This window comes from Magnolia sinica, chromosome 10 (genome assembly GCF_029962835.1).
Source record: "Magnolia sinica isolate HGM2019 chromosome 10, MsV1, whole genome shotgun sequence".
Lineage (NCBI taxonomy): Eukaryota > Viridiplantae > Streptophyta > Magnoliopsida > Magnoliales > Magnoliaceae > Magnolia > Magnolia sinica.
The window spans coordinates 60703009-60721071 of record NC_080582.1 but is presented as its reverse complement, the minus strand read 5'-3'; the positions used below and the strand labels follow the sequence as shown (position 1 = coordinate 60721071).

General features: G+C 39.3%; 1 non-coding gene across 1 annotated transcript; it reads right to left on the bottom strand.

Moving 5' to 3' along the window:
• Positions 1–844: 844 nt before the first annotated feature.
• LOC131217772 (small nucleolar RNA R71) lies at positions 845–951 on the bottom strand. The gene has a single exon (XR_009157362.1). It is a non-coding gene; the product is annotated as a small nucleolar RNA R71 (small nucleolar RNA).
• Between the last annotated feature and the right edge of the window lie 17112 nt (positions 952–18063).

Sequence of the window (18063 nt, the reverse complement as noted above, 5' to 3'; positions counted from 1 at the left end):
GAAATTAGGTTATTTATTTTTTCTTTTGAGAAATTTTTTCTAGTTTTAGAAACTAACCCATCTTTCTATTTTATTTTTTATTTTATTTTAGAAACTTTCTAATTTTAGAATTTCTATTTTAGAAACTGACTTATTTTGTTTTGTTTTGAAGGATCATAATTTAAGAAGGTCTAATTTGGCAAATTTTTTCTAAATCCCTTTCTCTTTCTATTTCTAGATTTTTATTTCCTCTCTTTTTAGGTTTAGGTTAGATTTTGAAATTGACGGCTAAGAGTGCTTCATGCCCAAATGGGTCCGTGACAACACTCAACATCTTTTGAGCGAAGGAGGATTGGTTGAGGGATTATCTATCCATCGCAGGATTAGACAATACTCGAGATCTTTAGAGTTAATTGAAGTGATGGCTGCAAATCAATCGGTAAATCAACAACCTCAACCTAGGGCTAAGGAAGTTCAGGCCGAGAATGAGGTGCATCAAGCACCCCTATCTCGTACTTTACGAGATTATTTGCAACTGGCGAGGGTGAGTACACCCTCATGCATGGTTTTTTCAGAAAATATAGGATATATGGATATCAAGCTAGGGGTAATCCAACTCCTTCCAAAATTTCATGGGCTTGAATCTGAAAATCCGTATTTGCACCTAAAAGAGTTTGACGAGATTATAACCACTCTATACTTTCCAAATGTGTCCGATGACACAGTTAGGCTGAAAATCTTTCCTTTTTCTTTGAAAGAGAAAGCTACGATGTGGTTGCATTCACTACATCCTCGATTTACTGGTAGATGGAATGACATGACAAGGGAGTTCATAAAGAAATTTTTCCCATACCAAAAGACGAACACCCTTAGAAAGTCGATTATGAACTTCGCCCAAAAGGAAGATGAAACATTCTTCCAATGTTGGGAGCGGTTCAAGGATCTTGTCAGTTCATGCCCACAACATGGTTTTGAAACGTAGCACATCATAAAATTTTTCTATAATAATCTTACATCTCCCATGCACCAATTAGTCGAGACAATGTGTAATGGAGAATTCATGAATAAAAGTGTTGATGATGTGTAGGACTACTTTGATAAGCTTACTAAAAACACACAATCATGGGACGTCTCCCCAAAATCAAATACCATGTCTAGGCTAACTCAATCCAAAGAGAGGGATGGAATGTATCTCCTGAAAGAGGACGATAATATCAATATTAAAGTGGTTAATCTCAGCAGAAAACTCGAGGCCATGGAATTAAAAAGGATAAAGCTAAGGAAACTATTTGCGGTATTTGTGCTTGCAACATTCACACAACTGAAAATTGTCTAACAATACTTGCCTTTCAAGAGGTGCTGGATGAGCAATCCAATGCCGTGAATAATTACCAAAGACCTTTCAATGGACCTACCTCCAATACATACAATCCTAGTTGGAAAAATCATCTAAACTTTAGTTAGAGGAATAGATAAACCATTACACCTCGAGGTTTCTTCAACCAAATTCCAAATCAAGAGAAACCTCAAGAGGATTCAGTTCTAAAACATCTTCAAAAGAAAGAGCTTTTCAATTAGGGGATGCTACAAGCCTTTTAAGATCTTACAAAAGCCATACAAGGGCTTGACATGAGGAATACGATTGGGAATAAGGGGAGCTTTCCAGCTCAACCTCTTCCCAATCTAAGACCACAATATGAAGTTAGTGACCTGCTCTCTTCAAACCAAATGGAGTAAGCTAAATCTATCACCACTCTTAAGAGTGGGAAGACTATTGACAAGACCATTCTGGTTAGGGCTGAAAAGCCTAAGGACTCATAAGAGGACAACAATGATAGATCTACCCATGCCCCACAAGAATTAGAACTGAAACCTCAAGGGAAGTCGATCGCCCCATTCCTCCAACGATTGGTTGCACCAAAACTTCTCTCTAACTCTCAGGACATCTTAGAAGTGTTGAAACAAGTGAAGGTCAATATTCATCTACTGGATGTGGTTAAACAAATACCTTCATGTGCTAAATTTCTGAAAGACTTATGTATGACCAAAAGACGGCAAAATATTCAAAAGAAAATCTTCTTAACTAAGAAAGTAATTGCCATCCTAAAGCAAGATGTGCCACAGAAATTCAAAGATCTTGATAGCCCAACCATACCTTATGTAATTGGGAATTATTGAATTGAGCATGCACTTCTTGACTTAGGAGCAAGTGTAAATCTGATTCCCTACTCGGTCTACAAACAGTTAGGTTTGGGCGAATTGAAACCCACCCTAACCACATTACAACTTGTTAATCACTCAGTTCATGTACCAAGAGGGATAATTGAGGATGTGTTAGTCCAAGTTGACAGGTTCTACTACCCGGTAGATTTTATCATCCTGGATACGGAACCCATCAGTAACATGAGCACTCAAATTTCCATCAATCTTGGATGCCCATTCCTTGCCACTTCAAACATAATTATTACTTGTGGGAATGGAGTCATGAGTATGTCTTTCAAGAATATGACATTGGAGTTTAATATCTTTTTCTGCACAGGCAGACCATTAGAGGATGATGACGATTTCCACGTATTAACATGATTGACTCTTTTGTGGAAGATAGAACACTTTTGACCTTATCCTCTGACCCTCTAGAGACGTGTCTGGCACACTACCATAATTTTGATGATGATATGATTAGGGAGATGGGTGTCATGCTTGATACTGCATTGGTACTTGAAGTTAACCAGTGGAGGCCACAATTTAAAGAATTGTCCCAAACCGATGTAGTGTCTCTACCGTCTAGCCTTAAGGCACCGAAGCTTAACCCAAAATCGTTGCCCTCTGATTTGAAATATGTCTACTTAGGTCAAGATGAGACATACCCGGTGGTGATTTCATCCCACCTTGAGCAAGAACAAGAGAGTATGTTCATATTTCCTCTTATTGAGTATAAGGGAGCCCTTAGCTGGACGATTACAGACCTTAAAGGAATTGACCCTTCGATTTGTACTCACCACATCTATCTTGAGGATAATGTGAAGACCTCTCAGCAACCACAACATATACTAAATCCAATCATGAACAAAGTAGTTAAGGCCAAGGTTCTTAAGCTGTTGGGTGTGGGTATCATATACCCTATATCCGATAGTTAATGGGTGAGTCCAACTTAGGTGGTTTCCAAGAAGTCTCGAATCACCATCGTATCCATTGCCAACAATGAACTCATGCCAACTAGAGTTACGACTAGTTGGAGAATGTGCATTGACTACAGGAAGTTGAATACCATCACGAGGAAGGACCACTTTCCTTTGCCCTTTATTGATCAAATTTTGGAAAGGCTAGCTGGTCATTCCTATTATTGCTTCCTTGACAGATATTCGGACTACAATCAGATTTATATAGCCCTTGAAGATCAAGAAAAGACCACATTCGCATGTCCTTTTGGCACATTTAATTACTGAAGGATGTCATTTGGACTGTGTAATGCCCCCACCACCTTTCAGCGATGCATGATGAGTATTTTTTTCTGACATGGTGAGGTAATATCTAGAGGTCTTCATGGACGACTTATTTGTTTTTGGTCCATCCTTCAGTGATTATTTGGAGAATCTTAAATGTGTATTGAAAAGATGTGAAGAAAAGAATTTGATACTCAACTGGGAGAAGTGTCATTTCAATGTTTGTAAGGAAATTGTTCTTGGACACATCATCTCGTCTAAGAGAATCGAGGTAGATAAAGTGAAAATTGATCTCATCTCTAACCTACCTCCACCGAAGAACATACGAGACGTGCAATCCTTCTTAGGACACACTGGATTTTACAGGATATTCATAAAGGACTTTAGTCATCTCTCTTATCCTTTATGTAATCTACTTCAAAAGAATGCACCATACGAGTGGACTAAGCAATGTCAGGAAGCTTTCACTAAGCTTAAGGGCATGTTAACCACTGCACCTATCATGTACCCACCCGATTAGAGCCATCCTTTTGAACTTATGTGCGACGCATCTGACTATGCTCTTGGGGTGGTTTTAGGACAAAGAAAAGAAAAGAAGCCATATGTTATTCATTATGTAAGTAGAACTCTAAATCCTACCCAAGTGAATTACTTGACTACAGAAAAGGAACTCTTAGCTGTAGTGTTCACTTTAGACAAATTTAAGTCCTACTTAATCGGATCCAAGATCGTCATTTACACAGATCATGTGGCGCTCAAGTATCTTCTTTCTAAGAGTAATATTAAGCCTCGTTTGATAAGATGGATCATCCTACTCCAAGAATTTGATTTAGAAATAAAAGATAAAAGGGAGTAGAGAACGTAGTGGTTGACCACGTTTCTCACCTTAATCTATCTTATCCCCTTGAAATGACATATATAAATGACATGTTCCCTAACAAATAATTGTTCAAAGTCTCACATTCACCTTAGTTTGCTGATATTGCTAATTATCTTGTCATAGGTTTCACACTGACATAATGGACTGCACTAGATAAGAAGAAATTTTTCACCAAGGTGCTCAAATTCTTCTGAGATGATCCGTATTTGTTTAAATATTGCTCAGATCAAATCTTAAGGAGACGTGTGCCAGAAAATGAACACAAAGTGTCATCTCCTTCTATCACTCTCACACCTGTGATGGTCACTTTTTTGTTAAAAAGACTATGGCCAAGATTCCGCAGTGTGGCTTTTACTAGCCCATCATGTTTAGGGACACTCATTAGTTTTGCAAAGTTTGTGAACGTTATTAGAAATTGGAAGCATTGTCCCGTCAAAATATGATGGCTCTTAATCCCATTATAATCATTGAAGCATTCGATTACTGGGGCATCGATTTTATGAGACCATTCCCCCAATCCTTTCAAAATCTAAATATTTTGCTCGCCGTAGACTATGTCACTAAATAGGTTAAAGCGATCTCGTGGTGGAACAATGACCATCAAACGGTTATTAAGTTTTTAAAAGAGAACATTCTTTCCCGATTTGGAACGCCTCGAGCCATCATTAGTGATGGAGGCTCACATTTTTATAATAGGCCAATCACGAACTTAATGAAGAAATATGGCATCTCCCACAAGGTGAGTAGTCCATACCACCCACGAATAAGTAGGCAAGCTGAGATTTCCAATAGAAAAATTAAACACATTCTGGAAAAGATGATTAACCCTGACCATAAGGATTAGTCAATTAGATTGATTGATGCCTTATGAGCTTACCGTACCACCTTTAAGACCCTTACTGGAATGTCTCCATTTAGACTTGTCTACGAGGAAGCTTGCCACTTGCATGTGCAAGTGGAACATAGAGCCTACTGAGCAATCAAAATTTTGAATTTCAATCTGGACAACACTATCTCGTTGCGTAAACTTTAGTTAAATGAACTCGAAGAAATCCGGAACGATGCGTACGAGAACTCGAGAATTTACAAGGACAAGATGAAGGCGTTTCATGACCAACACATTCTTTTAAAATCATTCACACCAGGTCAGAAGGTCCTCTTGTATAATTCTTGGTTACATTTCTTTCCAGGTAAGCTCGGAACTCGCTGGACCGGCCCTTTCACTGTTACTAATGTTTATCCTCATCGGGCAGTTGAGATTCGGAATCCAACTAATGGTAATGAGTTTAAAGTAAATGGACATCAATCAAAGCCATTTGTTGAGAAATTTGATTCAGAGGACATGTCCATACCTCTGACTGGTCCTGTATATCAAGATCGACCTCCTAATCTGCAGAAGTATAGTTAGGTTTTCTGTTTTTCATTCTAGGATAGTTTGCTTTATGCTGTTTTAGGATAGTCAGCTTTATACTGTTTAGGATAGGTTGCTTTCTATTTATTTTAGGATAGTTTACTTTTTGTTGGTTTAACTCTTATGCTAACCCACCTTCACGCTGCGATCCTTTGGAAAAAGCTTCAAAATTCCTTCATCTCATCAGGTACTATCTTTCCATCACTTCTCCTTCAATTACGTTGTTTCTTTTGCAAATCATGCTCATTTCTTTTACATTGAGGACAATGTAGATTTTAGGTTGGGGATTGAAGATTAGGTTACCTAATCAATGTTTTCTCAGTCCTGAGTAAAATTTTTGAATTTTTTTTTATAAATTCGAGTGATTTTGAAGGATATTCTTGATTAAGAAGTATAAGATATTTAATGTTAGTGATTTGTGACACTTCGATTCAGTTACTTGTTAAATTTCACAATTAAGTTTGAATTATTAATCTATAATTAAAAGTTTTAAACATTGATTGAGTCATGATTTCACATGTCACATCTAGCTTACACATTAAAGTGTCAGTTCGATATTGAATTCTTAACTTTGTAATCATTAAGCATAGAAGGAACCAACTTGGGGAATTTGTCAATCATGTTTTTATATATATATATATATATATATATATATATATATATATATATATATATATATATATATATATATATACACCCAGCTAAAAAAATTGTCATTGAAAATGGGTACCTATTAAAGATCTTTAAAAAGGTTGACATAGCGTGAAGCCATCGATGGAAAAATCAAAAGCTGGAAGAATAAAAAGGCTGAACTGTTAGGAAAGTTTCGATTTGAGTTTGGTTATCTGGAATGCTCTTTTTAATTGACAATGTTATCATGAAAATTGAGAATTGGACCATTGATTGTGATAAGTCAAGGTTACACTCTGCACCCATGAAACTCAATGTTTAGGATTGTTCTAATTGATGGATTACTACTTTGAACTTGACCATGAAATTTACCAAGCACTCGAGTTTAGAAGGATGTAAGACTCAACATTAATATATGCTAGAGCTATATTATCTAGATTGTTTTTTAAAAATCACGTGAGCTTATAGAAATTGTCCTGTAATTCTTGAAATATTCTTCACATACTTTGCTCGGGACTAGCAAAATGCTGGTTGGGAATTGTGTTGAGAGTCAAATATTACATATTAGACCCTAGTTATTGCTTGGTTTTATGCACATGATAATGCTTAATGTTCTATTTTAATCTTGTTTGCATTGCAAGGTAAATTTAAGAGCTTGGATTGAAAAGGGTGTTAAAGGCATGGATTTGATGCTCAAGAATCAATAAGGCAAGGGATGGTTTTTAGGAGATCGAGACTGAAGAATTCACACACCAAAGATCCAATGAAACTAAGTGATTGAAGATAAGGAAGCCTAAAAATCATCCTAAATGCAAGATAACAGGGTTCCCACCATTCGTTTGGCATGAAACTTCATATCCAGCCTATGTATCATAAAGTAACCGTACACGTAAAATTGCAGCCTTGGAAACCCTTGATCATGGGACATATTGGATCCTCGAATATGTCTCAACTTTGGGGATGACCCTTTACATCAGATGGGAAAGCGGATGGACGGAATAGATCTTCTTAGAAACACCACTGTAGGCCCCACCTAGGAAGCACGTGCGCACCCTGCATGTGCTCCTGTCTCACACCAAAATAGAAAGTTGGTCAGTGCACGCAGACCAAACTTCTATTTTGAAAACTGATTCTTTTGTTTTTCTCCCGCTGCAAAACCGGACGCACCACGTTCTTTGCGAACAGTTGTGGGCCACCATCATGGCCCACGTGGATGATCCAAACTGTCCATCATGTAGAGGGGCTAAACCAGTCAAACCCATGTTAAACTTGTGCACTCATGCACACGCATGTGCCAGCCACAGCGGTCACAAGATGACTATTCTGCTGTGTTCAAAGCAGTTGCAGCAGATTTGATTCCTTAGGCCACACCAAACTTGATCAAAAACATGGTTTCTTGGGCCAACATTCCAAGGGGAGTCTAATGGAGGGAGTGGATTTCTCTGTTAACGCTGATCATGGCCCACCAAACGTCACAAGACAAGACTGTACGCAGGTGGGTGCGAATGCAACTCACGGCCGCCCGGCCACTGTGGGCTATTGTGCGATCACGGTCAGGGTCAGATCAATGATCCAGACCATCCAAAAGTCAGAGAAGGGACTTTCGACCACTCTCACGCGTTCGGATTGATCAGGCCGAGCGATCTTTCCCTATAAACTCAAAACATCCACAAGGCATCTTCGCGCTTTCACTGCGCAAGGAGAGGGGTGTAGAAGTAGGGTCAGTTCTTTGACTCCAGCCATCTCCTATAAAGGAAAGAGAGAGAGGGCATGTGGACGGTGGAAGCAAGGAGGAGAGAGAAAGAGAGAGAAAGAGCGTGGATCGGACGGCCAAAGTTTTTTTTTATTCTCCCTTTCCTTAATTGTTTTTTTATGTTTTCATTTAGAGATTTTAGTTCAGTCATGTCTATGATTGGCTAAACCTCTTAGCTAGGGCTAAGAGGTGAAGCTTGTAGCATGATGGCATTTTTTCTATGGCATTGATTCATGTTTAAGATGAACTATCTTTCATTCTAGTTTGATTATAAGGAATACTTTTAGTTTTTAATGGTTTGTTATGACTTGAATTATAGTGCATCTGCGATAACTTGATTATGTCATTTTCATTATCGAGATTGTGAATTTAGAAATTCCTATTGTTCACCATCGTCCCCTAGGCATGGTTAGATGATAGAACCCTTCCTAACTCTCACAATTCTCTCAGATTGGTTGTGAATTGGTGAATTCTGTTGTTTGCTTTGTCTCATGGGCATGGTTTTGTGATGGAATCACTTTTAGTTCTCACACATATCATCGATAGAGAACTAGATCAAAGGAAGTTCAAATTTGAGTTTTAATGAGATATTTTCCAATTGGATAAAGATGGGACTCTGATTTTAGTTCTATTTTTGAATCAAGCATATATCTCACTGATCTCTACAAGTAGATCCTTAGAAACCTTAGTTTCCCACCTTTGAATTCATTAGTTTTAATTAATTTAATTACAATTGCTTTCTCAATTATTCCAGATTTAGATTTTCATATTCTTCTAACTCTAGTTCTAGTTACTCTTAGAAAACACATGAGATTAGTCCCTGTGGATTTGACCTCGGTCTTACCGAGAGTATTACTACATCGCGACCCTACACTTGGGGTTGTGGACAAGTACTTGACAAGGTGTGAAGTTGATGAGGATCTCATACTCACTCTTGCTCGATTTAAGACGAGCATCCATTCTGACATTAGGAGAGAGTTGCTCGCTAAGGACATAGACACTCTTGAACAGTTGTATCAAGTAGTGTTGGATGTTGAGCAATACCTCAAAACATCTATGGGAAGGCGGTTTGAGTTTTGCGATTCTGGCGCTAAGGCCAACTTTTCTGGGTCTAAGCCTAGACTACGTACCAAAACAAACCTTCCAGTAGTTCTTAGTCTTGGCCCAAGAATGATAAGGGTAAATGAATTTTTGGATCTACCTCACGCAGAAGTGATGCAACTAGGAGTTTTAAATGTCAAGGGTTTGGTCACTTTGGCCACTCGTGCAGCACGAAAGAGTGCACAAAGGTGCTCCTTATTGATGAACAAGTAGAAGTAGTACCCCCAGAAAGTGATGGTGAGGAGGAAGAGCATGAGCTAGCAGAGACCCCTAGTGATGAGGAAGAGGGAGCGCAAGAGTCTGCGACCGTGGCAGTTGTGCGTTGCGCCTTTGTCCAAACAAAGAATACCAATGATTGACGCCACAACACGATCTTCTATACCTATGCAAAATGAGGTGATAAGAGTTATAAGATGATAGTCGATAGTGGTAGTTGTGCTAATGTGACATCAATTGGCACTGTGAGTCATTTAGGCTTGAAGCTCGAAGCCCATCCTCAACCTTATGGAGTGTCTTGGGTTGATGAGACTTTTATTTCAGTCTCGCACCGTTGTCTTGTCCCTATTCAATTCGGATCATATAAAGACACTTTGATGTGATGTCGTTCCCATGGATGTTGGTCATATTATTTAGGGTAGGCCCTGGCTCTATGACAGAGATGTCACCATATTTGGTCGTTCAAATGTGTGTACATTCTGGTTAAGGGCAATAATGTCAAGCTAAATCCACTTCGACCCAAGAACACGACTAGAAAGGAGTCCATCACAATGAATGGTGTGAACGGCTTGAAGGAATTGATAGAGTCAAAGTCCAAGTTTAAGCCTCTTCATATTCTAAATGCTAAAGACTTTGAGCAAGAGATTTAGTTGGACTTGATGATGTACGCCCTTATAGTTAGGGAGAGTGCACCAGAGGCTAGTGTAGAGTTACCCGCTGAAGCCATTTCGGTAGTGGATGAGTTATGTGATGTCTTTCCTAAGGATCTACCGAATGAGCTTCCCCTTATGAGGGACATAAAGCATATCATTGATTTAAACCCTGGGGTGACTCTACCAAACTTCCCTCATTACAGAATGAACTCAAAGGAGCATGCAGAGTTGAAGACAGATTGATGAGCTCCTAGAAAAGGGTTTTGTTCGAGAGAGCATGAGCCTGTGTACTGTGCCCGCCCTTCTTACATCTAACAAGGATGAGACATGGAAGATGTGTGTTGATAGTAGGGCCATCAACAAAATCACAGTCAAGTATCTGTTTCCCATACCGCGTCTTGATGACATGTTAGATATGATGGTCAATGCTACTATCTTCTCAAAAATTGACCTCAAAAGTGGTTATCACCAAATCCGTATACTCCCTGAGTTGAAGACAGCCTTCAAGACGAACGATGGGCTATATAACTAGCTAGTCATGCCTTTTGGGCTGACTAATGCCCTAAGTACTTTCATGCGTGTGATGGCCCAAGTGTTGAGGCCCTTCATGGGAAAGTTCCTGGTCGTCTGCTTTGATGATATCTTGATTTATAGTATGACTAAAGAACAACACCTCAACTATTTAAGGTAAGTTTGTGGGATCCTTAGAGTCGAGAAATTATACACCAACATAAAGAAGTATGCGTTTATTTCTAATAGTGTTATCTTCTTAGGTTTTGTTGTGTCAGCTGAGGGTATGTCGGTGGATCCCGAGAAGGTCAAAGCCATTGTCAATTGCCTTAAACCCCACAATATTCACGAGGTGCGCAGCTTTTATGGCTTGGCTAACTTTTATAGGCGGTTCATTCGAGGTTTCAGTTCATTATGTCTCTCATCACGAATTACAAAAAAAAGGAGAGTTTCAATCGATGAATGCAGCCTCGAAAGCCTTCAAAGAGATAAAGGTCAGGATAACCAAAGCTCCAGTCACACAACTTCTGAATTTTTTAAAATCTTTTGAAGTCGCATGTAACGCATCAGGAGTTGGCATATGAGGAGTAGTTAGTCAAGAAGGGCACTCTGTCGCCGTTTTTAGTGAGAAACTGAATGAGGCAAAGAAAAAATACTCCACCTATGACAAAGAATTCTATGTGGTAGTGCAATCACTGCGCCACTAGCGTCATTACCTATTGTCGCAAGAATTCGTCTTGTTCTCAGATCACGACGCCTTGAGATATCTGAACTCTTAGAAGAAATTAAACCTTAAGCATGCCAAGTGGGTTCAATTCCTTTAAGAGTACACTTTTGTGCTTAAGTACAAAGCCAGTGTAGAGAATAAGCCTACCGACGCGTTGACTTGTCGACTTGCATTACTCAACTCCATGAGTGTCGAAGTCACGGGCCTCGAGCGTGTCAGAGAGGATTATTATGAGCGTAGATTTTGGAGTTGTGTATGTGTCGTTGTTAGAGAGTCTGTTAGGAGTTAATAATGAGTACTTGATTTTAAACGGATATTTGTTTAGGAGTGATCGCTTATCCATATCGAGCACCTTCCTTAGTGATTTTCTTATTTGGGAGTTACATTCAGGAGAGGTTGGGGTCATTTTGGTTGAGATAAGACCATTGCCCTAGTGGAGGATAGGTTTTATTGGCCAAGCCTCAAGCAAAACGTAGCCAAAATTATAGGACAATGTCATAATTGTCAACTAGCAAAGAAGAAAAAGTAAAATATGGGACTATACACACCTTTACCAGTTCCATTCATCCCTTGGCAGGACATCAGTATGGACTTCATGCTTAGGCTCCTCAAGACTATTCGAAAACATGATTCCATATTCATTATTGTGGACCATTTTTCTAAAATAGCCCACTTCATTCCTTGTTTTAAGACCTCCAATGCACCTCATGTTGCCAAGTTGTTCTTTAGTGAGGTCATCAAACTTCATGGGTTACCAAAAACCATAGTGTCTAACCATGACAAGCGATTCATGAGTTATTTTTAAAAGATACTATGACACATGATGAATACTAGGCTCCAATTTTCTTCTGCCTACCACCCTCAGACCGATGGTCAGACTTAGGTGGTCAATAGGAGCCTAGGGAGTTTGATCAGATGTTTAGTGGGGGACCACACCAAGACGTGGGACACCGCACTACCTAAGCTGAGTTTGTATTTAATAGTTCTATCAATAGGTCCACAAGTTTAAGTTCTTTTGAAGTCGTTACTAGTTATAAATCTAGGAAGCCTATTGATCTTGTCCTTATGTCATTGCTCCATAAGCCATCAGAATCTGCAGTCCTTTGCATATCACATTCATTCATTACAACAAGAAATCAAGTGAAAGATCATTACCAGTAATGAGCATTACAAACTTTCTGCAGACCAATATAAACGTTTTAAGGAATTCTTTGTAGGGGAGTCTATGATGGTACACATGTGGCCAAAGTGGTACCCTCAGGGAGTCATTCGTAAATTACACACACGTAGTATTGGACCATTCAAAATTATAAAACGAAAAGGTTTCAATGTGTATGTGGTAGATCTTCTACCTTTCATAAGAATTAGTTCCACATTCAATATGGAGGATCTAGTTACATTTTAGAAGACCTTTGATACATTATCCAGCCTTTCACCTAACTATCTTGATTCTCCAGACCTTTTCCTTGATTTATGGCCTATTCTCGACCCTTCTTTCCAGTCTTTACTTCCCATACCTACCCTTTCCACACACAAAGAAGAAATAAAGGATATCCTGGACCATCAGATAGTATCAACGTTGGATGGCGGGTTTCAAAAGTACCTGGTTAAATGGAACTCACGCCCAGCTTCAGATAGTACCTGGCTCACTGAGGAAGAGCTTCAACGAATTGATCTTGACATTTTGGAGCGGTTCAGGAGTTTTGTTTCACTAGTTGCGAAATCTTCGCAGCCGGAAGAGTTGATAGGGACATCACGCGCACGCACACACCCCCCTATGCACGTACTCATGGAGAAGGAAGGCCCCACTATTAATCTGGATTGATGACAACATCCATAGAGGGCCTCTTAGTTAGAGGGCTATGCTTTGGTTCCTTGGAGTGGACCCGATCATCATGTGGATCCCACCATTGAATCTCATGATCGTAGCCCACTACCCTATATGATCTAGGACTTTGAATTTTGATTATTATCGTTATTAGGAACATCATGAACAGTTTAGATTGCATTAATTAGTTGTTATTTTTATTACTTCATCTATAAGTAATAGTGTGTGCACATGGCATGATTTTTGGAGTATAGGGTTTTCTTATAAATAGGAAATCTCTTGTACATTTTTTCTCATTGAATATTATGAATAAAATTATGTATTTCCCTGCTTCTCTAATTATTTGAGTTGAGAAATCCAATTGGGCACAAAACTCTCCTTTCTTCGAAGGGCTAACTGCCGTGGTGCAAAGCCACACCCATCCCAAATTGCCACACCTCTTACCCTCTATATTCATCATCTCCCACAGCCATCCACTCTCCAAATCCACCCCCTTTTGCAGCCAATCCTTCCTCTACAGCAGATTTGCAGAATCAGACCCTGTAGGAAGGTTGAAACTTCAGAGGAGTACCATGCACAGATCAGACGTTAGATCAACCTGAAATTTGGTGAGTGGGTGGCCCACCCCTGGCCGACCAGACCTAAGGTTGCCCATTTTGGGTTCGTGGCCCCACACACGTGCTGGCAGGATCCCATGCACGTGGGTCTGGACCCTGCCATTGTCCACATGTGTGGATCCTGTCAGATTTGTCTCTCTCCTCTATTTCATTCCTCTTTCGCCTTATTTCCATAACCATAACCATAGATAATTCAAAATTTGAAGTTCTGCTCCACTTTTGTAACCCTAGGTTTTCTCAAATCGAAACATTTAAATCCCTTGGATTGGGGAATAATCCTTTACATGTGTAGATGAATCTATTCACCTTTAAGAATTGTTTGGTCTATAATTTTTAAATGATCTAGCCCTAACATGTGTAGGCTTGGACCCTTGTAGATTCCCCTTGATGAATGTTTAATCTTATGTAAGATGTGGAATTATTGTGATTGTTTCTAAATTAGTTTGATCTAAAGCCTGAAATCCTGCATATCATATTTAATTTTCATGTCTTGCATCACTATCCAATTAAATTGCAATAACAAGTTCAATAAGGTGGAAATGATCAAATTGCAATTAGTTAGTATTCATATTGTGGGATAAGGCTCCAAACAACAATTATGTCACTTTCAAGTTGGATTTGAAAGGAAGAAACTACATTTCAAGAAATTGCACTACCAAACACAACCACGTTACCTATGTTTTGCAAATCAAAATCACCAATCCATAGGAATTGAGATAAAACAATCAACATGAATTTTAGAACCCACATAGAAATCAAGCTACAAAACCAAATGAAGCAATCATTCATGTAAAATAAGAAGGGGAAAAAATGCTTACTTGACAAGAGCATAGATAGTCCAAGAAACCTGAGCAGGAATGTAACGCCCTGATTTTCAGGACTCGAGTATATGACCCGTGTCCCAAAAACCCGAGTGTTAGCTTTAAAGGATGGTCGAATTCGAGTGTACTTTTTTTCCTTCATCAGAGTAAGCAAATGAGCGTAGTGTGGACAAATTGACATAAAGGAAAATTTTATTATCATTCAAATTTACAAGAAGCTGCCCATAATGACTTATACAAACCAATGTCTCTGAATTTAACAAGTACAAGATTTACAAGAATTTAATACATGAAGAATAGTGGAAAGCATATAAATATAAGTCGCAAGACCACGCATCTCCTCCAGGTAAATACAGTCATGCATCCCTGGTGATTGTACCCTGCTCCTCATCAAGTCTGAACATACATATCACTAAAGCCACCTGTACTACCGGTACGGTTGTACATTTGATGGATGAGTGGCCAACTCAGTGTGAATTCCCCTCAAGATTACACACCGCCGCATTAGGTAAGAAATAGTATAAAACATCCAGACAACCAAAACAGAGTAAATGCAGTCTTATTAGGTGCATGGATGCATGAATGCAATCATCGACCCGGGTAAATCATCCGGACGGTCGGAGCCCCAGGAAAAACATCCAGACAGGTAATGGGGTCATCACCCAAAGATGTGAGTGGTCATCAGCGCAACACGCAGCGTAATCGTATGGGCATAAGTGATCCAAATCATCATCATAAATCGATCGGCTGGTCATTAGCGTAACTTGCAGCGTAATCGCATGGGCATAATGATCCAAACCGTCGTAGTATGCCATGCATGCATGATTAGCTAAGTCATTATTAGTCCATTTACAACCAGCCAATTTAGATAAGCTCAAAGGTCACTACGGGGAGCCCATGGCCCAGCGTAGGCCGACAGCTCGGGCATAGTGTCCCATTACCACCATCCCCGGCTCATGAGGCTACCATCTTAGGATGTTTAATGGAAACCCGTCGACTAGTGGCCAATCATATTACAATATATGAGGCTTACCATCGTATGGTTGCAGAGTATAAAACATCGAACCCATATAGGAAAAATATCAGAACAAAGCCACATAGGGCGATATCAAACAAGCCACATAGGGCAATTATCAAAATAGGCCTCATAGGGCGAGTGTCAAAACCATGCGATAAAAGACCATCCTTGAAAACCATTTGGACACAATAACCCTGGATGGTAGGCCCACATCAATGATCCATTTAGACCACTACTCAATAACCACTAAGTCGAAGGTCCATTTTAATCACAACCAGTCAGGTTACATCCCAAGTATGGGTGTACATTTATAGGTGGGGGTTTTCCACTAATGTACCAATTTAAAGTCCATACGTAATACACAAATAATTCACAAGCATGAACAAATATACAGGATGAACATTAAGCAGGCAATATAGTAATTCAAGTTCCACCAACTAATACATGTGATTATAAGAGAGAGATATCAATTATAATTTTTAATAAAAACTATAACTTAAGCTAATGAGAAGATGGAAAGCTCAAGGGGAAGAATCATCACCTTATGCTTGGAATTGCCTACTAATGTCGTAAAGTGCTTGCGCCTTTAGAATTAAATCCTAACACAATTCATGAACTTGTACCATTAGATCTATGTTCTATATACTACCTAGGTTTAAGATCATGGTCTAGGGTTTTGAATTTACTTATCTTAGGGTTTTAATATAGAATTAGGGTTCCATCACAGGGTTTAGTTAAATGCTTAGATCCTAGGATTTGAATCCAAGATTAATATTAATATTATTGTACGGTGGGCCAAATACTATTCATGATAGGAGTTTTAATCTATCCATATTTTCATAAGTTCATATTTGCACGTACCGACATCATCTAATACTTTTATAATTACTGGTAGTCCCTTAAATAATATAAGTAATAATAATAGAATATTTACTATATAATAAGGATTAATACTAATAATTATATGAACAAGTATTTCACTAATCCCCATAAGGACAATGATAAATATTTTCAAATGCTAATATTCATAACTATAATGAATCTAGCCATGATAATAGCTACCATGAGCTACCATGAATTTTGAGTTTCTACACTTTGGTCAAACCTAACCCACCATCTATGTTTAAGGTATTGACCTAGAGCTTAGGTTACTTAGATCCAGGACTTTATCCTAGAATTTAGGTCTATGATAAATTTTTAGATGTGAGCTTTAGTCGGTGTACCATATAGACTTAATAATTTACAAGATAATCATTATCATTAGTGTTATAATTTATATTAGCTTAACATAGTAATGACAATTGTTATGATGATAGCTAACATTATGATCTATTCTCATAACATTTAAGAGTGGTAAAACAAAACACTAGAAGTTAATAATGATATTATAATTATTATTATTATCCCTTTGCCTATAATAACTATTATTAGCATAAATAATCTACTAATGGTCATCCATATCTACCACTAATAATCTTAACAATGCTAATGGTAATCAAAAGAATCTCAAATGGAGGAAGACGTGGGCTCACCTTAGTCGACTCGGTTCGAGTCGAGTTGACTCACCTCAAGCACAACCACCAACACCTCCTCTCCTCTCTCTCTTTCTTTCTCTTTCTCTTCTTCTCCTTCCTTCCCTTGTCTCTCCTTGCCTTTCCCTCTGTTGGAGATCCAGCAGTAGCAGCTAGACGCTCCGATTGACTTGGTCCAGTCTTAACTCGGTTCGAGTTGAGTTGACTCAGCGAACTCACAGGCGGCGAGTCAGCGTGCCGACTCGGCATCAACCCGAGTCACCTCCCTCTTTTTCTCCCTTTATTTATTTATTTATTTTTCTTCTTCTCTGCATTGTCCAGCAACCCTAGACTGAACCTGACCCGAGCACAACCCGCCGAGTGGAGTGGTGCAACCTCCCAACCGCACACTCTCTTCTCTCTTTCTCTTTTCTTCCTCCTCTAATCTCCCTGAGCCTCGTCTCATGGCTAGATGAGGCTTAGACTCAGTCCCAACTCAGGCCGAACTGGGCCTGGTCAGCGCAGTGCGGCACCCACAGCAAACAGTGTGGTGTTCGCTTCTCCTTCGAACGCTCTCCCTCCTTTTCTCCTTCTTTCGCTTCTCTCTTCTTCTTCCTTTTCTTCTTCCATCTCTGCTGCAGGTCCAGCGGAGTCACTGGACTGCCGAATTTGACCCGAATCAACTCAGTTTGGCGCCACTTGAACGAGGAAGAAGCTCCGCCGTTAATGGCAGATTCTCTCCCTCATCTTCTTCCTTTAATCCGACAACATGGGGTGGTTCGCAGGGAGCTTATGGGAGAGTTCTTTCGAAGCTTTAGGATCGTTTGGGTGGTGGGTTCGGGAGGAGAAGAAAATGGCTATTTCCTTGGTTGCGGCTGCGAAAATGGAGGAGTGCCCTATCTCTCGATCCTTGCGCCATTTTATGCATCCCCTAACCCTTCCTAGACCATTGGATCAATAAAAAA